General features: G+C 50.5%; 1 protein-coding gene across 3 annotated transcripts in view; it reads right to left on the bottom strand.

The window, feature by feature from the left end:
* The window catches only part of LOC146839065 (uncharacterized), a 502432-nt gene that overhangs the window by 190481 nt on the left and 289214 nt on the right, over positions 1-22737 (bottom strand). Inside the window, exon 5 of one of the 3 annotated variants that reach the window (XR_014960772.1) lies at positions 19492-21488. The exons of the other annotated variants lie outside the window; for them this stretch is intronic. The gene's annotated coding sequence lies outside the window, so the exon portion shown is untranslated. Of the gene's footprint in view, positions 1-19491; positions 21489-22737 lie in introns of those variants that run through there. 3 annotated transcript variants of the gene reach the window in all.

The raw sequence follows: 22737 nt of genomic DNA, 5'->3' as shown, positions 1-22737 counted from the left end.
AATATGTGGACTTTTTCAGCCGGGCCCTAGAAGGATGGATCAAGGGTAGCAAAGTCACCACCTACGGGCAGCTGGTCGACCTCATTGTGTGGGAACATCTCTCCAACAATTGCTTCGTGGAGCTAAGGCAACACCTCCTCGACAGCAAGATGACCGACCCACGAAAACTCGCCGTCAAGGCTGATCGATGGGTCAACACCCGAGTCCCCCGGAACTCGATGGGGGAGTACCAGAGGAACCCCACCGGACCTCCCCGCCAACGCGGTGGAGGGGGAGGGCCAAACAGGAACCGGGACCCCCCCGCCGGGGCCCCCAGGAGCCCACCTCGAGGGCCGCTGCAGCAACCCCTCTCCCCGAGCATAGCCCGAAGAGGGGCGACCCCAGCCAGAACCGGACCACGGCCCCCAGTAACATGCTACGGCTGCCAACAAACCGGACACTATGCCAGCGATCCGGTCTGCCCCCTGAACCGAAGAAGCGGGGCCGGCGGGCCCCCGCCCCGACAGCTGGCGGCCGCCGCCCTGGGGGAAGGAGAAGAAGAAGAAGAAACCCTCGACCGAGGAACCACCGAATGGGAACCGGCGGCCATGTCCCTGGTCTGCCTGGGCAGCCGAGAAATGGTGCCCCGCACCCCCATCCCAAGCAACACCCAGAAGTACCGGCAGCAGGTCACCGTCAATGGACAACGGGCCGAAGCCCTTCGTGACACCGGCGCCAGTATCACCGCTGTCCGCTGCCACCTGGTGACCCCCGAACAGATCCTACCCAATGTGCTGTGCCCCGTCCGGACGGCCGACAACAGCGAAAGCCTGTGCCCGATGGCCCTGGTCCCCTTCGAGTGGGGAGGGGTGACAGGCCTACTAAAAGTGACTGTCCGCGACGATGCACCAGTAGACTCCTGGGGAACGACCTGGAGAGTTCCCCCTGGGCTCAAGTGGAGCGACGAGAGCACCTCCGAATGCTGGGACTATCCGAATGGGCCTGCGCCATCACCCGGTCCATGACCGCCCAGGCCCCCCGCTCGTCCCTGGCCCCCGGTGCCGCCCAGCCCGAGGGGCTCGCACCACCCCCCGCCTGCAGCGAGGGGGAGGCGGACACCGACACTGGACCTACTGAACCCTCCCCCGAAGAGATTGCTTCCCTTGGCGCCCTACCAGAACTTGCACAATGGCGCCACGAAGGGGGCCCCACCCGTGAGCAGTTCCAGCAAGAACAGCAGTCCTGTCCCTCTCTCGAAGGGGTCCGACAACAAGCGTCCGCACAAGCCAACGGGGACCAGACCGGCACCCACTGGGTCTACTGGGCCGAGGGCCTGTTGTACAGTGAACAGAAAGTGGCAGAACTCGGGGCCAGCCGCGTGTTGGTGGTCCCCCTCCGCTTCCGGGAGTTCCTTCTCAACCTGGCACATGACGTGCCCCTCGCCGGACACCTAGGGCAAGACAAAACTTACAGCCGTCTGGTGACCCACTTCTACTGGCCCCGGATGCGGAGAGACGTGGACAACCACTGCCGGTCCTGCCGGACCTGCCAAGCCAGCGGGAAGACGGGGGGTCGGGTCAAGGCCCCCCTCCAGCCCTTTCCAGCCGTCAGCACCCCGTTCGAACGGGTCGGGATCGACATCGTGGGGCCCCTGGACCCCCGGACCGCCCTGGACCACCGCTTCATCCTGGTCCTCGTGGACCACGCCACCAGGTACCCGGAGGCGGTCCCGCTAAGAACTGCAACGGCCCCCGTGGTAGGCCGGGCCTTGATGGGGATCTTCTCCCGAGTGGGATTCCCCCGCGAAGTGGTGAGCGACAGGGGCACAAACTTCATCTCCAAGTACATGCGGTCCCTGTGGCAGCAGTGCGGGGTCACGTACAAATTCACAACCCCCTATCACCCTCAGGGGAACGGGCTGGTCGAGCGCTTTAACAGAACCCTGAAGGGGATGATTCAGGGCTTGGAAGAGCCCCTCCGGCGGAGATGGGATGTCCTACTACCATGCCTCCTGTTCGCCTATCGGGAGGTCCCGCAGAAGTCCCTGGGGTTCAGCCCGTTTGAACTATTGTACGGACATCCGGTCCGCGGACCGCTCAGCCTGGTCAAGGAGGGCTGGGAGACGAAGCTCCAAGGCGCCCCTCCTGACGTCTACCGATACCTCCTGACCCTACGAAACCAGACCCGCAAGTTCCGAGCCATGGCCGAAGCCAACCTCGAGGCCAGCCAGGAGGACATAAAGCGGTGGTACGATCGGAACACCTCTACCATCGAGTTCGAGCCAGGCCAGCAAGTCTGGGTCATGGCCCCTGTTGAGCCCTGCGCCCTCCAGGACAAGTGGACTGGGCCCTTCAAGGTGGTGGAAAAGAAGAGCCCTGTCACCTACCTAGTTGACCTAGAGTCCCCCCGGAACCCCCTCCGGGTTCTACATGCTAACAGGCTCAAACCCTACTTCGCCCGGACCGAACTGAGCCTGCTGCTGGCGACCGACGAGGGGGGCGAGGACGACTCCGAGCCCCTACCCGACCTCTTGCAGAACGACGTCCACGACGGATCCATCAAAGGTGTCCAGCTCGCCTCCTCCCTGACCCCGGAACAGCGCATCGACTGTCAACAACTGCTGCAGGACTACGCAGCCCTCTTCTCCCTCACCCCGGGGGTGACCCACTGGTGCGTCCACGACGTCGACACCGGGGACAGCCCCCCAGTGCGACACCGAGCCTACAGGGTACCCGACCGAGTACGGGCATGCATCCAGGCCGAAGTAGCGAAGATGTTGGCCCTCGGGGTCATCGAGCCCTCTGACAGCCCGTGGGCCAGCCCTGTCCACCTGGTACCAAAGGCCGCAGCCCCCGGCCATCCCCCGGAGCTGCGATTTTGTGTAGACTACCGGGCCCTGAATGCTGTGACCAAGACGGACGCCCATCCTATACCCCGGGCCGACGAACTCATCGATCGCTTGGGGTCCGCCCGCTACCTGAGTACGCTGGACCTCACCGCCGGGTACTGGCAGATTCAGCTTACCCCCGGCGCCCGAGAAAGATCCGCCTTTTCTACCCCTGATGGGCATTACCACTTTCGGGTGATGCCCTTCGGCATGAAGAATGCCCCGGCCACTTTTCAGAGACTCGTAAACAAGGTCCTGGCCGGGCTCGAGGCCTTCAGCGCGGCCTATTGTTGTCAAGAATTCCTGTCATGCGAGGGGAGGAAAACGGTAACCAGCGAAAACGGACTACATCTCCCAGGATGCTTAGCGGTTGAGAGGTTATGTAAACAGGAGAGCTGTTACATAACTCAAGGAAAACACGCCCTTATGTAAACAGGAGAGCTGTTACATAACTCAAGGAAACACGCCCTTATGTAAACAGGAGAGCTGTTACATAACTCAAGGAAAACACGCCCTATAAAGGGAGGAACCGGGAGGTACAACGCTGTCGGATATTGTGTTTACACCGACGTACCTGCTTAGTGAAGAGCAGTGTTCCGGAGTGGTGCTCCAGTAAGGCAAGAACGGAGGTAGGTCGAGTCGTTACTCCCTGGGCCGTGTCTTGCCCCATCGTCACCTGTGAAGGACCCGGAAGCTCTACCGGATAACCATTGAGCTTCGCTTTTTGACTCGGCTGAGTCAAAGCGCAGAGGCGCTGTTGCTGGTTGGAGTCGTAACTCCCAGCCCGACCAGAGATACAGGGACTGCCAGCTGTAACGCACACCAGGAGGTGTTTGCCGCGTTACAGACTCGGAAGTCCACAGGATCGATCGAGCGGCTGCTCTCGGTTCAGTCTTCTTTGCTTGTGATTGGGGTATCGGTGACGCATCACCAGGAGGTGACTCCGCGTCCCGGTGCAGTCTGAGGAAGAGGTTGAGCGGCTGCTCCCTTCAGGTAGAGACCCCGGCTGGGTGTTTCCCTGACTCCTCGATTCTCCCCAACACTCTTCGTGCCCCTCACAGCCTACCGATTGGCATTGTCGGCCATTTCATTTCTGCCCTCTGTTGGCATACGCCGGGATCGGCGTATATGCAGAGGACGGTTAGGACCATCCGTGCTGTGGGCTGGTAACGTACTTAACCTGGAGGATTCCAGTGACTATAACCTTTGTTTATTCCTTGAATTATTTTTGCCTTCATTAAAATAACTAAACCTTCACAAGTGGTTGCGTTCTCATTATCGTGTCTGTTAAACGATCCTGAGACGTTCAGGGCGTTACAAAATATCCGACCTTAATAACACTAAGTGTCTCCCGGTCGATAACAGACATGGCAACACTTGATGATGTGCTGGCTGCTTTAGCGACCGTGCAAATTGAATTGGCTGCCTCCAGGCAAGAAACAGCCGATGTAAAAGCCAGACTGGATGCTATCCAATTGGACCCGCTCACGCCCAGCACCTCCCTCACGAACCAGACCCCTGCGGTAGTAGTGGAAATGCCGGTAGCCGTCCCCTTGGCAACACCAGAGAGGTACAGTGGGGATCCTAACACAGTGCAGGTATTCCTCACACAAGTGGCGCTACATTTATCGTGCAAACCAAGGGCGTTCCCCACGAGTCAGGCTCGTGTGGCTTTCCTTATATCCTATTTGGCTGGAAACGCGGCACAATGGGCCGTACCTCTGGTGAGCAGGGACGACCCCATCTTATGTGATTGGGGTGCTTTTCGCGAGGAATTCCTGAAAGTCTTCGACAGAAGGGCTGACTCGTACACGGCGGACCGTGAAATGCTTGAGTTGAGACAGGGATCCAACGACCTGGTGCAGTATCTCAACGCGTTCCGAAGGCTGGTTGCGGAAACCAAGTGGCCTGTTGCTAAACAGACCTCGCTCTTCCATCACGGGCTGTGCGATGAGCTCAAGGATGCCGTGGCTCATATTGACCCACAACCCAAGACATGTGAGGGCCTTATCAACCTGGTATTACGGCTGGAACATAGGCTAAGTGAAAGAAAGGGGGATCATGGGAGAAAAGGAAACTCCCTTCCATCCTATGTGACAGTGGGAAGTCCTGAAACTTCCACCGCATCCAAGGGAGAACCCATGGACATCGGCGCAATACGAGCGAGCCTCACAGCCACGGAGAAAGAGTCACGCCGTAAACAAGGATTGTGCCTATATTGTGGCAAAAAAGGCCACTACGTACGTGAATGCCCTGCCAAACCGAAGACGTCACGTTATCGGGCCAACCGGTCGGTAACAGCCGTGGTGGACGTACCGGCGGAAAACTAGAGGACTCCCAGACCAAAGAAGGGGCATCTCGAAGTCACTCATCCATCCCTTCACTTTCCAACTCGGTCACTAAGGGACAACGACACCTGTTTCTCACAGTGCACGTGGGAGTGCATGACCAGTGGATACCCGTTGCGGCCATGGTGGATTCAGGGGCCACTGGCATGTTTATGGACCACAACGAGGCATGCAGGCTAGGGCTAGTGCTTCTTCCCAAAGCTGTACCCGAAGACGTCTATGCTGTAGACGGAAGGCGATTGGTGACGGGGCCTATCGGGCAGCACACGGGGGTCCTTCCGATGAGATGTGGGAGGAACCATTTGGAACAAATCGATTTTAACATCATCCGAGCACCCCAATATGGCGTCATATTGGGATTGCCGTGGCTACAGAAACACAACCCCTCTGTGGATTGGCCAACACATCGCATCGAACTGACGTCACCGTATTGCATCCTGCATTGTGGAATAAGAACGGAATCCCTTGACGCAGATGAGAGCGGGAGTCAGACGGTGGCTACAGCGGCAGAAAAAGATGTGGCTCTCCCCCAGGCTTATCACAGTTTTGAGGATGTATTTGATGAGGTGAAGGCGGAAGTGCTACCACCACATAGACAGTTTGACTGCCAGATCGACCTGGTGCCAGGGGCCAGCGTTCCCAGCGGCAGGCTGTATGCCCTGACGGAGCCTGAAAACGTGCATCTCCGGGGGTACCTGGATAAACTCCTCAAGCTAGGATTCATCCGCCCGTCCAAGTCTCCGGCCGCCTCGCCACTCTTCTTCATCCCGAAGGCTAATGGGGAGCTGAGAGCCTGTGTGGACTTTAGGGCATTGAATGCGATAACCGTAAAGAATCGGTACCCCTTGCCTCTCATCAGTGTACTTCTGGAACAGGTCAAGAAAGCTCGTATCTACACCAAGTTGGATTTGAAAGGGGCATACCATCTGGTGCGCATGAGGGACGGAGACGAGTGGAAGACCGCCTTTAAGACCAGGTTCGGCCTTTTTGAGTACCTCGTCATGCCGTTCGGTCTGTGCAACGCCTCGGCAGCCTTTCAGTACTTTTTGAATGAGGTATTCAGAGAGGAGTTGGATATCTACGTGGTCGTATATATCGACGACATCCTCATCTATTCGTCCAGTGTGGAGGAGCACGTACACCACGTCAAGGCTGTGCTCCAAAAGCTGAGGGAAAACATGCTGTTTTGTAAACTCAGCAAGTGTGACTTCCACGTCACATCCGTGGAATTCCTCGGAGTGATGCTGAGTCCAGAGGGACAGGAGATGGCAGAACGAAAGATCAAGGCGGTGAAAGAATGGCCGGTGCCCCAAAGCGTGAAGGACGTCCAAAGTTTCATTGGCTTCGCCAACTTTTACAGGCGGTTTATAGATGGATTTTCAGGATTGGTGGCCCCAATCACACAGCTACTGAGGAAGTCCAAGGAGTTTGTCTGGTCCCCTGAAGCGAACAAAGCCTTTGAGGCCCTGAAAAGCGCCTTTGGTAAGGCGCCGGTGTTGGCTCACCCCGATCCGGATCTCCCCTACGTGGTGGAAGCGGACGCATCGGATGTGGCGCTGGGGGCTATCTTGTCCCAAAGCAACCACGACACAGGGGTGCTTCATCCCGTTGCGTACATGTCCCGCAAACTCAATGACGCCGAACGCAACTACCATATTGCGGAGAAGGAGCTTCTCGCAATCAAGGACGCCTTCACCGAATGGATGCATTGGTTGATGGGGGCAAGACATGTGGTATCGGTGTACACGGACCATCGGAACCTACAGTTCATGACGGCCACAAGACACCTTTCTCCCAGACAGCTGCGGTGGATGATCTTCTTTGCGGGGTTCAACTTCCGCATCACATATCGGCCGGGGACGGAAAACCGGAAGGCGGACGCCCTGTCCCGTCAATCTGCAGTTAAGGAACCATTGCCTGCGACCGAGCATTCCATCATTTCCCCGAGGATGGTATTGGGGGTTATCCAACCGGATACTTTCCTGAGGGGAATAAAGAGAGGGATCAGGTCATTCGCATGGCGGAGGTGGCTCCTCAGTCACAGAGAATGGCAGCTGAAGGACGGGATACCCCTGAAGGGCAGGTGCCTATTGATACCCACGCCTAGGCTAAGGAAACAAGCATTCATCTGGTGCCATGACTCTCCATGCGCAGGTCATTTGGGCTTTGAAAAAACGGTGGCTAGCATGGGACGGCATTTCTGGTGGCCAACCATGAGAGTGGATGTCAGGAGGTGGGGACAGGAGTGTCCTACGTGTGCTACCATGAAGGCCGACCATGGCCGAACCCAAGGGCTCTTACATCCACTTCCGACCCCGGATAGACCATGGGATAGCATATCACTGGACTTCGTGGTGGGCCTACCGGTAGACCAGGGGATGACGGCAATACTGGTGGTGGTGGATTACTTGACGAAAATGGGGCACTTCATCCCCTGCAAGAGAGTCCCTACGGCCGGGGAATTGGCGTCACTACTCCTAAAGAATGTGGTACGACTGCATGGATTACCTGGGGTGATCGTGTCGGACCGGGGGTCGCAGTTTACTGCGCAATTCTGGAAGACTTGGTGCACTGCGCTGCATGTTAAGACCGCCCTGTCCACCAGCTACCACCCTCAAACGGACGGCCAAACCGAGCGCCTGAACCAAACGCTCAAACAGTATCTGCGATGTTTTGTGGACCAGGGCAGGGAAGAATGGGTCGACTTGCTATGGGTTGCAGAGATAGCCTATAACAACGCCACTCACAGCTCCACACAGTCATCTCTGTTCTATAGCAACTATGGCCAACATCCCAGGTTCTTGCCATTTCTACATCCGTTCAGAGAGGACAGGATTCCCGCCACAGCGGACAGGGTGGCACACATAAAAGACACGTTGATGCGCTCAAGGGCTGTCCTAATAGAGGCCAAGAGAAGATACAAGGCTGCGGCAGACAGGAAGAGAAGGCCCGGGCCACTGTACCGCACTGGAGACTACGTCTGGATATCCACAAGAAACATGAGGTTTCAAAAGAACAGTGTGTTCCATCCCAAGTACATGGGCCCCTATCGAATTACCAAGTGTATGGGTCCCGTGAACGTGAAGGTGTGCTTGCCCCAGTCATTGCGGATACACCCTGTCTTTCATGTATCATTGCTCAAACCAGCACCCTCCAAGCCGTCTGGGACACCTAGGCCGGTATGCGTGGAGTCGGAGGTGGAGTATGAAGTGTCGGGCATACGGGCGTCCAAATGGCGCAGGGGGAAGCTGTGGTACCTGGTTGCGTGGAAAGGCTATGGCCCGGAGGAGCAGTCATGGGAACCGGCTGAAGGGGTTCATGCTCCGCGCTTGGTCTCCTTGTTCCATCGGCGTTTTCCTGCCAGCGCTGGACCCGTGGGGAGCCGCTGAGAGGGAGGATGTACTGTCAAGAATTCCTGTCATGCGAGGGGAGGAAAACGGTAACCAGCGAAAACGGACTACATCTCCCAGGATGCTTAGCGGTTGAGAGGTTATGTAAACAGGAGAGCTGTTACATAACTCAAGGAAAACACGCCCTTATGTAAACAGGAGAGCTGTTACATAACTCAAGGAAACACGCCCTTATGTAAACAGGAGAGCTGTTACATAACTCAAGGAAAACACGCCCTTATGTAAACAGGAGAGCTGTTACATAACTCAAGGAAAACACGCCCTATAAAGGGAGGAACCGGGAGGTACAACGCTGTCGGATATTGTGTTTACACCGACGTACCTGCTTAGTGAAGAGCAGTGTTCCGGAGTGGTGCTCCAGTAAGGCAAGAACGGAGGTAGGTCGAGTCGTTACTCCCTGGGCCGTGTCTTGCCCCATCGTCACCTGTGAAGGACCCGGAAGCTCTACCGGATAACCATTGAGCTTCGCTTTTTGACTCGGCTGAGTCAAAGCGCAGAGGCGCTTTTGCTGGTTGGAGTCGTAACTCCCAGCCCGACCAGAGATACAGGGACTGCCAGCTGTAACGCACACCAGGAGGTGTTTGCCGCGTTACAGACTCGGAAGTCCACAGGATCGATCGAGCGGCTGCTCTCGGTTCAGTCTTCTTTGCTTGTGATTGGGGTATCGGTGACGCATCACCAGGAGGTGACTCCGCGTCCCGGTGCAGTCTGAGGAAGAGGTTGAGCGGCTGCTCCCTTCAGGTAGAGACCCCGGCTGGGTGTTTCCCTGACTCCTCGATTCTCCCCAACACTCTTCGTGCCCCTCACAGCCTACCGATTGGCATTGTCGGCCATTTCATTTCTGCCCTCTGTTGGCATACGCCGGGATCGGCGTATATGCAGAGGACGGTTAGGACCATCCGTGCTGTGGGCTGGTAACGTACTTAGCCTGGAGGATTCCAGTGACTATAACCTTTGTTTATTCCTTGTATTATTTTTGCCTTCATTAAAATAACTAAACCTTCACAAGTGGTTGCGTTCTCATTATCGTGTCTGTTAAACGATCCTGAGACGTTCAGGGCGTTACAATTGTATTGTATTGTATTGTAATTTGTAAAGCGCGATTGCTGCCCAAGGGCGTCCAAGCGCTAGAGTGCAGAGAACAGAGCTAGGGGGGGAACAGAGAATAAGATTTAGGTGGGCCTGGCAAATAGATAGATCTTCAGTTGTTTACGGAATGAGAGTAGGTTAGAATTGGACCTGATTTGTAGCGGGAGTGTGTTCCACATCTTTGCGGCATTTTAGGAAAACGATCTTCCTCCGGTCCTGGCTCTCCTTACTCTCGGGACTACGGCCAGGAAGGCCTCCGTAGACCGAAGGGTTCTGTTGGGATGGTATTGAGTAACCAATTTGTTAATGAGCGCTGGACCTGACTTCCAGAAAGCTCGGTGCGCGATACATAGTGCCTTAAAAGCCACTCTCTGTTTCACTGGAAGCCAGTGTAGGCTGCTTAGTGCGGATTTAGCAAACTGCGTCCTTGGGGTCTGTAGCAGGATGCGGGCTGCACAGTTCTGGACCACCTGTAATTTTCGCATGGACATCTCGGGAGCCCCTACATACAGGGCGTTGTTTGAGCCAACCGGGACTGAATGAGGCCCTGAACTGCCACTTGTCTGGCTTCCAAAGGGAGGAGGGGGAGGACTTTCCTTAACATTCTCAGAAGGCCAAAGCAGATGGCGGATAATTTAGTAGCCTGGGTGGAGAAAGAAAGGTTTTTATCCAGCCATACTCCTAGGCTTTTAACGCTCTCCTTGGGGGTGGGAGGGGAGCCCAGACATCCAGGCCACATGGAAGGAATTAATGTGGGTATTGCGGGGCCTAAGAGCATAAGCTCGGTCTTATCTCCATTCAGTTTTAAGGAGGAGCCTGTCATCCACATTTTTATGTCCTCTAGGCAGTTCATCAGACTTCCTGGGGTATGATCGGCGCCTTCCTGGGTCAGTGAAACCACTAGCTGGGTATCGTCAGCATATGATACGATTTTTATTCGGATGACATCGCCGTGTACAGCAACCACTGGGCTGAGCACCTAGTTCACCTCAAGGCCATCCTGGCCGCCCTCCAAAGGGCTGGGCTCACGATTAAGGCCAGCAAATGCCAGGTCGGCCAAGGATCGGTGACCTACCTGGGCCATCAGGTGGGAAGCGGTCAGGTGGCCCTCCTCCAGCCAAAAGTCGATGCCATCCAGGCATGGGAACCTCCCACTACCCAGACCGCTGTGCGGGCCTTCCTTGGCCTCACCGGATACTACCGGCGGTTCATCCGGGACTATGGGAGCATTGTGGGGCCTCTCACGGAGCTCACCTCGAAGAAGCAGCCCAAGAAGGTGCACTGGACTCCCCGCTGCCAATCAGCTTTCGAGACTCTCAAGGCCGCGATGTGCACTGCCCCTGTGCTCCAGGCCCCTGACTACAGTAAAGAGTTTATCGTACAGACAGACGCCTCCGAATATGGGATCGGGGCCGTCCTGTCTCAGGTTGATGAGAAGGGACTCGACCGCCCAGTGGCCTTCATCAGCCGACGGCTGCTGCCCCGGGAGCAACGATGGAGCACCATCGAGCGCGAGGCCTTCGCTGTAGTGTGGGCCCTTAAGAAGCTCCGGCCCTATCTCTTCGGTACCCACTTTCGGGTCCAGACCGACCACCGGCCTTTGCGGTGGTTAATGGAAATGAGAGGCGAGAATCCCAAGCTGCTGCGATGGTCCATTGCCCTGCAAGGGATGGACTTTTCGGTTGAGCACCGACCCGGCAATGACCACGCCAACGCTGACGGCCTGTCCCGCTTCTTCCGCCTTGACGAGGAGAATCCCCAAGAAGATGGGTGACTCTCCCTGCCTTCGGCTGGGGGGGACGCCTGTTGGACCCGGCTTCGTGGCGTGGTCCTGACTTCCCTGGGGTTAAGCCCGTTCCCCGCCCTGGCCTCCACGGGCCACCCGTTCGAGCCGCACGAGGTCGCATACACCTCGGGGCCCCACCATTTTGTTGCCTGCCACGTGACCCTGCACACCAGTCCACCTGACTCCGCTCAACCCGGCCTCGGCCCCAGCGAGGCCCAGACATTGAGGCACCAAGAACTGGCCAGGGGGTATCATGTGAACACCTCATCGCCCTGGCGGAGGGCGGTATCGATGGGACCCCCAACCGTCCCCACACACCGAGGTGCGATCGGCCTCCATCTCTCCTGGGCCCGGCGCCTCTCCTGCTGGGCATCTGGCCGCTCCCAACCCGGCCTCTCCGCCCCTCCGGGCGCAAGGGTCCGGACTTCAAAGGGCTCCAGGCCTATATCTGGGGCGACCCCGCAACAGACCGGCAGTTGTATCCCGGAGTCGAGAGCCCTGCTGATTGAATCGCGGCCGACCCTACGGAGAAGAACTCTTGCTTGAAACCACCACGAGCCCTGCAGACTGCGTCGCGGCTCCTTCTTGCTGAAACCTTGAAGCCCCCCGGAACATCGGGGCCCTGCTGACGCTGTCGCGGCCCAACCTCGCTGAAACCTCCCTCGGAGCCCTACTGACGACGTCGCGGCTCGAGCTGAGCAGAAACCATCTTGAGAGCCCCGCTGACCTGGTCGCGGCTCTCCACGAACTGAACGCCAGAGCCCTGCTGACGCCGTCGCGGCTCGACCCCTCCGAGTTCCGGAGGCCCTCCAGCTTGAGGATAAGAACTGGGCCCCAGGTACCCTCGTACCAAGCTCCTGCCAAAGACTGTCCCGCTACCCCTTCCCTTCTAAAAAGACACTGAGACTTTTGTGGATCCCTTGATCCCTTTTCGTGTAAATATTGATCCCGTAACCTTTAAGTGCTGATAAAGAATTGCTCGTCTTGAGACAACCTCCTTGAGTCCTGTGTGGTGGTGTTACTGTGCTAGTACATAATAGGAGAAGGATCTCCCAGGAGGCTTCTCTGCAGCGCTCGGCTACTTCGTACAGTGTGGGGGCCCCCCCTGAGTGGTCTCGCCGACTTCTCGGGGTCCGCCTTCCAACAGGGGGAGTGATGTCCCTTGACGGTTCGCTGAAGGTGTCGTAGAGGGCCTTGATCTTACATTGAAAGTATGTGCTGAGCTTGTCGCAGAGTTGCTGGGAAGGTGTGACGTCCGTGGCTTCGCTGGGTGGGTTTGTGAGCTGTTGTATGACGCTGAACAGTTCCTTGGCGTTGGAAGACGGACTTCAATAAGTTGAGCAGGCTCAAAGCCCTATTATCCCAACAGGAAGTGGCCGTGACTTCCGCTCGCAAGACCTTCGTTTTACAGGTGTCCCGGACCTCAAGTGATACAGTTCCTTCTAAATACTAACCTCCCACTACATTTTGAGGAGTTAATACACCAAATATTTAATGCATCTGAAACATTCGGCCTTGCACATTTTAAAAGTGTGGGATCCGGTCTTGTGACTTCATTCCAGACTGTTTTTGGTGTTATACCGGCTTTCATTCATTCTATTTTCTCCAGCGCCTTCGGAGGGTTACCCTTAATCTTGGCGCTAGCTGCTGGAATATTGATTCTTCTACTTCCGCTATGTAATGGCTGCACAATTTGTGGCCCTGGAAAGGCCAGCCCAGCTGCTGCTGTACCGTGATCACCTTGCCCAGGCTTTCAGATGCTTGCCGCTGACAACGCTTGGCGTCAGTTATGGCCTGACTTTTTGTTTTGCTTACTTCACATGTGTTCAACCAGTCTTTAACTGTTGGCAATGTCCTTTCTCTTGGGCTATGGATTTGCCTCTCAAACACGTACTGTCCAATCCCTGATTTCGGCCGGTTAATGGGTCCCTTAGAGGCGCATGATGAGGCTTGTTCGGCGGATGTCCAAATGGCATGTGCAGTAACCCTTGGAATATTGGGTGAATGGGATGTCCGTGCGGCTGCACACGACTTCCTGCAACAAAGTTTCAACGAATATCATGAAGGCTTGCCACTAACATTGTGGACTGCTTCAGCTTATAACAAAGTGTGTTCCTTCCACGTACTTAACTCGATGGCATCTCTCTTTCTGCCAACAATCGAGATGATCTTCTGGAAGGCATTGCCTTTCTCTGCACAAAAACCTTTATGGATTGACTGACTGGGTACTCTTCACGTTGATCCCACCTGGCAGGTGGTTTAACCTCATCTCTGAACAATATATTTTTTCCTTTCCACTTTTTATTTTTATATATACATATCAAGTTTCACCTCACGTCCAAAAATACATTTGACCTGCTCGGCCTTTTGAACTTGGTCCTACGAACTTACCAAGGGGGAGGGTGTCATGAAGGCCCTTTGTCACGTTGTCGACATTGCTAAATTGACATGAGCTTTGCTGCCATGCTGCTGCTATTGCGCACATTACCATTATTATTGCAACACTCTGTTTGTGCCTCGAACGCAAGGTTAGGTTGTTATTCTCATTTTCAGTATTTCTAGAAGTTTAGTCTGAACAAGAAACGCAAGGTCAAACAACAGTACATATTGTTTTTCTGTTCTGGTCAGTCCCTATTACCTAGAAATAACATGTGGTGCAGCTGCAGAGCTGAGAAATTCATGCTTTGATATTGCGATGTTTCATGTTTTTCTAACACACTTGGAGAGAGTGGTTTCGTGAGAGGAGCTCCGCTGTGCATATAATGTAACCTATACATCAATCCTTTCAGGTAGGGGGACTGCTGACAAAGCCTGGAGATCTTCCTTTATATAAAAATAAAGTTCTTCTTAGCAAGGAGAGGGTAAAAGGCCTCATTATTCAGCCTTTTACATAGTCTTTACAAAATGACTACTCCGTTTGTATTCTATGGTATTGTAACAATGCTAACTGTGCTAAGTTTATGCATTTTGCTGCTCGTAGTGGCTTGCATCCTGTATTGCAGAGCGTGATAGTTAAAATAAACATTTTTAACTATTTCAGTGACTCTGGCAATTCTCTTGTGTGGACAAGTACGAGTGAATGAGCGAAAAAGTGTTCTAGTTCCCGCGATTCCTGAGAGAGTCGGGAGTGCTTATGTTCTGGGTCGTTTAATCACTTCGTATCTCCTTGATATTGGTAGGAGACCGAATGAGACACTATAGCTAATCGGTTTGGGATTTTGGGTGCTAAGGTGGTAGGTTGATACACCCCTATTCACTGAGGTCCTGGTTTCCTGCGCATAGTTATGTGTAGGTGCAGAATCCCTGCAACAACACCTTGTACCTCAGGTGATAGATTTCCAGCCTCCACACTCAACATATTTTTGCTGGAGGATCACCTACCCGGGACAATCTACATCAGACAAATATCATACCTGGAAGGCCCAAAAGGATAAATGTCACCTCATGTGAAGTTATAAGACTTCATCTTCCTAATTCCGCTAAACTTCAGAAGTGTAGTTTTAATTTGATTCAATTCATCACTAATTTAAATTACTTCACAGAGAGCATGGAGCATATCTATCAAGGACATTTTGGAAAATCAGTGGCGACCAGTGTGTTTTAAACATTTTATGCTTGCAAAAATAGTGAAAACTATATAGAATTTAGATGTCACTTTATAGAGGACGTTAGAAAGGTCCCACAATCAATTTCACTATAAAGTTGTGACAAAAGATGGATAGTTTAATTAAATTTGATCAAAAGCACCAGTCAAAACTGCATGGACTTGAAGCAAGCTCTGAAAATAGCATACACCCCTCATACTTACAGGCAGGTTGTGTAAATGGTGTTGTACAAAAGGAGATCTTTGTTAGACATTGACCAGCAAGATAGGTATGCATGGTAAAGGATAGGTGATTGTGAGCCTGGGATGGGTCCATTTTTGGTCTGTGGCCTGACTGAGGACACCAGTTCCATCTCCAGTTAGAGGAGTCATAGATGGGCAGACAGCATCACTGCCTGTAAGGCTCCAAGTGGGGGTTTCATGGTTTGCGTCCAGGATCCTGCTCCGTGATAACATCTCTCTTTGATGCTTGCATGGTATCTCCTATTTGTATGCTACAGAGCCCTCCACTTCAAGAATTATGGATATTCTCCACTCTTCGACATGCAGTAGGCTACTTGCATATTATCCTCAAGGAGCGAACCTCAATGTGTCCAATAGTGCTTGGACGAGCATGCACTTTTCTGAGTGGTGAATATAGAAAGCATGGAAGTCTCCTATGTGTACTAGAAATGGAAAATATGCACTTGCAAAGGGATTTTTGGCATTACTACAGATAAAAGTCAAGTTTCATGTTATAGAACCGTTGCTATATTTAAATGTACACTAGAAAGCCAAATCACCTCCTTAATAGAACATGGACTTCTAAGCAAGTAGGCTGTACTTTCCAGTGACTAGATCAGTAATCGTAGACATGGCTGATATGCATTAAAAGAGAAGGCATCAGCACTTCTCACCAAGAGCATACGGTAGCAAATAACAAGAGGGTGCCATTGTTAAGCAATTTGCAAAATGCCATGTGGTTCAAGTAACAATGGTTATACCTTATTTGAACTTTAAAGACCACTAAGGAAGATGATTCTTGGATCTTACACTAAGATCCCTTTTAGAAAATCAAGTGCAAAATTGAGCTTTGAAATCACATTGTTCCAGGTGTATTGGCCTAAACACGTTAAGGTCTAAATTCCACTTAAAATCTCCAATCACCTTTTCTACACACGTATATACCTCTCAATTTGATCCGTTGGGCTCTCTCTTTCTCTATACTCTCCCTATCTCCTAATCTCTGTCGTCTCTGCCTCTTTCATCCTTTTCCCCATTATCCTTTTTTGTTTGCTGCTGCAACTATCTTCCCTCCCTGTCTCTCCTGCTCTCTCTCTCTTGCTTATTCTATTTCCTCTCCTTTCTTTCCCTCAATCCGCTCTCCATTTATAGAACCTGTCCTCTCTATCATCTCTTCCATCTTCTTTGTACTTTTCAACATTTTTTATTTCCTCTCTAGCCCTCTGCTTCATAACCCATGTATGGCAACTGAAACTTCCTCCTGGCTGTGCGTAGCCATTATCAGCACCTACCACTTTTCTTTGACATGTGTGCTTTATGCTGTTCCCCAGCCCCAGAAGCCTACCATCCTGGGGTCCTCCTGGCGAGAATAACCCTGCGATCACCGAACAAAGAAGTCAGTGCAGTGTGGCCATCATGTCCCTGCAGCTTGTTGTAAATTCTTGTTGGAGAGGACATTATGCTGCATGAATTTGGTGAGTTTGAACTGTTTTAGGGCAGATGATGACTCGTTGATGCCCACACACTACCTTCATGGTGTGGTGAACTTCAACAGTAGGTCCACAGTACTGGAAAAGAAAATGTTTCTGGTATATGCACCAGAAACATTTTCTTTTCCAGAATCAAAGTCAGGACGCGAGGGAATTGCTTCCCACGAGGCCAGAGTTTGATTTTTTATTTTGCTATATTGTGCATCCCACTGTGACCGCTGACATAACACTGCCAGGGCTTGACAAATCCACTCGCATTGGCGAGCAAGATTTAATCAGGACAAGCTATTTTTAGGGACTACTCACCCTATCTAGCGAGCTGAACATCTTGAATGTCAGTAACAGAGCAAAAAGTAAACTTAGGAAGACAAACGGACTTTTGACCTCTGTCTCTGAAAGCCTAGCAAATATGACAAGATATCAAGATTTAAAGGCATCTTTATTGTTCACAAAGTGAAAGAGCAATAAAGATGCATTTAAATCTTGTTATCTTATCACATTTGCTGGCTTTCAGAGACAGAGGTCAAAAGTCAGTTTGTTTTCCTACGTTTATTTTTCTTTCTGTGACTGAAGTTAGAGGATTTAGTAAAGTGAATGTGTGACAAATGAACTGTGCAAATCATTTGCAATGAAAGGCTGTAAGATGTCAGGCTTTTTTCTAACAACACTGAAATAGCTAAGTGAACAGTTCAAACATTTCAAATATATTTCACTAGTTATGAGGACACATTTGTGTACTTCCGTGGTGAAAAAAATATTTTTATAAGATCCAAACAAATCAGAACACTGTACTTGGTGATGTGCAAATTTTAAATATTTTTGCTGAAACCCAATTTATAAACATTATTTTTGCGATATTATCAGTAAAACTTCATGTTAGTGGGAAAGTTTTGTGGCAATTTCAATGGAAAATATGCTATCTGTAAATGACAGTGCACTAGCACATTATGCTTTAGCAATATATTTATGAAAAGTGAGTTTTTAAACATGGACTGGGAATTATTAGTGCTCCTGCCCAGATGACAATGCTATTAGTGAACTAAGAGTCAAGCCAGGGATCATGTGTACCCTATATATGGGCTTGATTCTTATTACACATGGAGGAAATATTTAGTCTAGTAAATAAAGAGTTTTTTTGTACAGCAAAAATAGTGAACTTTATATATATTAGTTTATTCAATCAATAGCACGATCATTTACATAAATATAATCACAAGGCATACAGTAATTGATCACAACATTAAAAGCACAAAATCTTACAATAACATCAACTTCAAGTACCTGTGCATCAATTATTAAAAGTTTATAAAATTCATTGTTACACACGATAATAAAAAAAAGAGAATTTCTATTTCGCCTCAAATCAGAGATGAAGCAGTTCAGCCCTTTCATTACCACACTGTTCCAGTGACTAGTCTAGCACCGGCTTGCTTGCATGTTCAGGTATCTATAGCAAGATATTCTTTAGCCACTTTAGATCTCGACCTTGCATATTTGAAGGTGCTCGCTTATGTGATATTAAAGTAAAGACAAAATATTTGCCTAGGATCACACAATTTGAGACCAGTTTACAGGTGAAGTACATTACAGTTAGGTCGAGTAGATAATTCAAGTTACTTGACCTGCAGGTCTAGTAACATTTTTATGATTTTTCAAGCCCTGACTGCGATACAAAAGTGAAAGCAGACCGCGCTAATGGAATCTGCGGGGATCCACAAATGTCCAGCACACGTTCCTACACTTTTACACGTTCCTACACTTTTCCCGATAACAGTACTACTCCACTATTGTGACTGGGCTATAAACAGAGAAAAGAAAGGCTCCCTAAGCCCCTTAAGACGGAAGGAAAAATCAATATTCTGCCTTGTGACTTGACTACTTCTGGGTATATGGTTAGCGTTGGTATTTAGGCTAAGGCTGTCGGCACCCAGGAAATCCTGCCAGGCCCAGATATTTCTGAAAACAAGGCACCTAGGGTAGTCCGGGCTCGTGTGGTTTGCATGGATCCCAATTTCTTTTCTTATCCTGAATGCCCTGCAAACATCAAACCTTGGCTAAATCAAAGATTTTCCTCAGATTTCTGTAAAGGAAAATGTTGGAATGTGTGAAGATCCATAAATTCCTACTACCCAGAGTTCCCGCACTTCTTCCAATAAAAACGCGATCCCAAGTTTTTACCAAGTATTATGCATTTAATATATTATTACATAGGACATGAAAAGAGCAATTTATTTGCTATGATCATAAATAAGATTAAGATATAGCAGAATTTCAAAGGTGTCAATACATTTCAAAAAGGAGATACTATACAAATCTTAAAGTACAATATATAAAATTATCAGTCGACGTTCAATGGCGATGTCTGGACAGGTCAATTATAATACAAATTCTTTCTGCCTCAGATGCCCTGATTATGGTTTCCACAATATTTGGTTCAAGAGATTTTTTGTTGTTGATTTTTTAAAATTGATTTTCATTGTATCAGGCAGGGTTTACAAACTATATCAAATCTGCACAATCTGTCTGAATAAACAATTAGCAATTGTACATACCACCACAATATTTAACAATCAGCATATCAGTAACTCATCTAAGCAACAACACAGAAGGATAGTAATCACATTGCCCCCACCTCATTTTTAAGGATATTTGGATGTTCTCGGTGGTAGACAGTAAGAGACTCCCAGAAATTAGAGGGTTTATAAGCTGTGGGCAATTCTTCTGCATATAACAAAAAATATCCTTACAGTATATAGAGTCCGGCATCCAGCGATGGGTGCTTTCCTGCTGTCCCAATGCATTGCGACCCTCCTCGTTGCCAACAGCAGCTCTATGGCCGCCAGTTTCTTTTTGGCAGATTTCAAATGCGTTAGATGCCCCCGTAGACATAATTGCAGTGTATAGTCCAGTTTATGAATCAAGATTTCACCCAGCATAGATATAACCTGTACCCAGTATAGCTTTACCTTGTTACAGTGCCATGCCAAGTGTCCAAAGTCAGCGCCACAGAGTTTACATCTCGCGTCTGTTCTCAGGCCATGTCTGTGTAAGTGAAACGGGGTGTGGTAGATCTGATGTAAGTATTTGTAATGAATAATACGCAAATTTCCATTAGGAGTGAGTAGTTCGGTGAGTGCACAACAGGATTGCCATTCATCCAGTCAATGGCACATCGAGTATGAGATTCCATTTGTCAAGTGACTTTTGGGTGTTAGCTCAGATTTCCCTCTGCAAAGATCCGTAGAGTCGCGCTACTAAGTTGGCATTATCTGGGGCAGTTATTAGTAGTTGTAGTGTGTCTAATGTGGGTGGTTCATTTGGGTATGTAGGGTAGAGTACCTGGTCAGATGCACATAGCCTATGGTATGCAAATCGGAACAGTAGTGTTTGATTACTCACATATGTTAAATCAGTTGGAGCTATGAACATACCATCTGGGTATAAATCACCCATCATTGTAATGCCCACCTGCTTGGATAAATCCATAGCTCCCTTTTCTTGTGTTACAGACAGCGCAGGGTGTTGAGCAGAAGGCATGTTTGGGGCGTAGATCGGAGTTTTGTCCGTGAGGTGACTAATACGTTTCCATGCTAGGGATGTAGTGCGTATGGTGTTTATTTCATGTTTAGTCAAGTGAGGTTTGTGATGCGTTAATATATGTGCCAGTTCGATAGGATTGGCATCCCCATCTTCTACCGCAAGGTGTGGCATATAGCGGATCGGATGGAACCAATAGTACGCGTATTGCGCTTGAGCGCATAAATAATATAGGTATAGATCAGGAACTGTAAACCCTCCTGAGGCGTATGGCAAAGTCATCGAGTGTAGACTTATTTTGGCTTGTTTGCCCGCCCATATTAATTTAACCAAATTTGTACGGAGGCGTTTAAAAATAGGTGCTGGCGGTGTGATAGGTATGTTAGTAAAAAGGTAGAGCAGCTTAGGAAGGACTACCATTTTCACAAGAGATATCCTATCCGCCAAAGACAGCGGGTGCGTGACCCAGCGGGCTTTTGTGTTTCTAATTTGTCAATTGCAGTGCCATAATTTGTTCGGAGTACTATTTTAGAATCGGAGTGAATCAAAATTCCAAGGTATTTAATGGGTTCATCCTGCCAGACTAGTGGGAAGTCCATGTGCATGTTCTTTGTATTTTCAGTGAGTGGTATGACTGCTGATTTGGAACAATGTATTTGAAGACCGGATTGCCTACCAAATGTAATATATTCCCTAAGTATCGGTGAGAGATTAGTAGCAGGGTCCCTGACATACAATACCATATTGTCCACATAGAGCGAAATAGCAATGGGACGTAATTTGAATTTTAAGGCCATATGCGCATATTTCTGTCGGATTTTACAAGCTAACGGTTCCAAATCAATAGTGAATAATAGGGGGAGAGTGGGCAACCCTGCTGCGTGCCGCGTTGTATTGAAATTGGATCTGATATATGTCTATTAACTTTTATTTGTGCAGTGGGTTTAGAGTAATGGAGTTTAATCCAATTTAGCAGCATAGGGGGTAGTCGAATACGCTGCAGTATAGTGAATAAATAGGTCCATTCAATCGAATCAAAAGCCTTGGCTGCATCGAGTAGTACAGCCACGGACTCCATCTCGGGATTGAGTTGATGTAGGTGGGCAAATATGGTGCGAAGATTATGTGCTGTAGACCTAGAGGGAATAAAACCAGATTGGTAAGATAAGACAATAGCTGTCATAAGTGGTTGTAGTCTAATCTTTTTTTTTATTTTTTTTTTTAAACCGTTTATTACAAAACTCAAAAAATATACAAAGATGGGCCTACAACCTTCCGGCCGGCCGCTAGTAGACAAAAGGAGCATATGATACACATTGTAGAGCGTGTGCTGCGGCTGAGGAAGATGCACAGGAGTTAGCAGCGTTGATAGCCACACCATCCGGACCCCACTGTACGGTTTCATTTTAAACTGAAAGAACAACCAGAAAAACATACCCACAAGGCAATCCACTATCCGAAATAGCAGCATGTGCTCCCCTGAGAGGGGGACCCTACCAGTCCATAGGAGTATCAAGAAGGGGAAGAGATCAGGATTAGGGCTGGGTAAACTCAATGCCCGGAACAAGGAAGATGGGTCGGCTAAGGGGATGGGGCAGGCGACGGATCGGGCAATAACGGTGGAGCACAAATTCCCCCGCGGTAGGCGTTCCAGGGGCCCCATACTTTCACCCATGTCCCAGGCTTACCTCTCGCCACATACACCACCTTTTCCCGAAACATGCACCAATCCATATGTTCCTTCCAGGCCGAGACAGCCGGGGACCTCTGGGATCCCCACAGTTGAGCAATATCACGCTTGGCCACCATATATCCCAGAGTCACCCACCACGTCTGTGGCGCCGAGTAGTCGGTAGGTTCCCACACATTCAACAGGCATCTCCTCGCTTCGGGTAGCAGCACCACATGCGTAACCACACGCAGGACCTCATGCACACCACGCCAGAATCGCTCCACCTCCGGGCATTCCCACAGTATATGTAGAAAGGTCCCCAAAGCGCCACACCCACGCTTACACAACCCGTCCACAGCATAGCCCATACGCAGGAGCCTTGGCCCCGTCATGTAGACTCTGTGGAGTATCTTGAGCTGGACGAAGCGAAGGCGGGCCGGTATGGCCACTCTTTCGGGGAGGCCACCGCAGAGGTCCAGTCCTCGTCGAGCAGATAAAAACTGCCCAAACAGAATACTTCTCGAACAAAATCCTTAATCCAACCTCCAAATCTAGGGAAATCTTCCAAACTCTGCAGTCCCTGATTAAACCTCCCCCCCCCAGTGTTCACGAGGAGAAATCAACCGACCAATGTAACGACCTAGCTGAATTCTTCTCGGCCAAAGTGAACAAAATATATTCTTCCTTCCCTACCAGCTCTGCGTCCACGTTAC

Source organism: Triturus cristatus, chromosome 4_2 (assembly GCF_964204655.1).
Source record: "Triturus cristatus chromosome 4_2, aTriCri1.1, whole genome shotgun sequence".
Taxonomy (NCBI): domain Eukaryota; kingdom Metazoa; phylum Chordata; class Amphibia; order Caudata; family Salamandridae; genus Triturus; species Triturus cristatus.
Note: the sequence above shows the minus strand (reverse complement) of the source record. Positions and strands in the feature narration are given on the sequence as shown.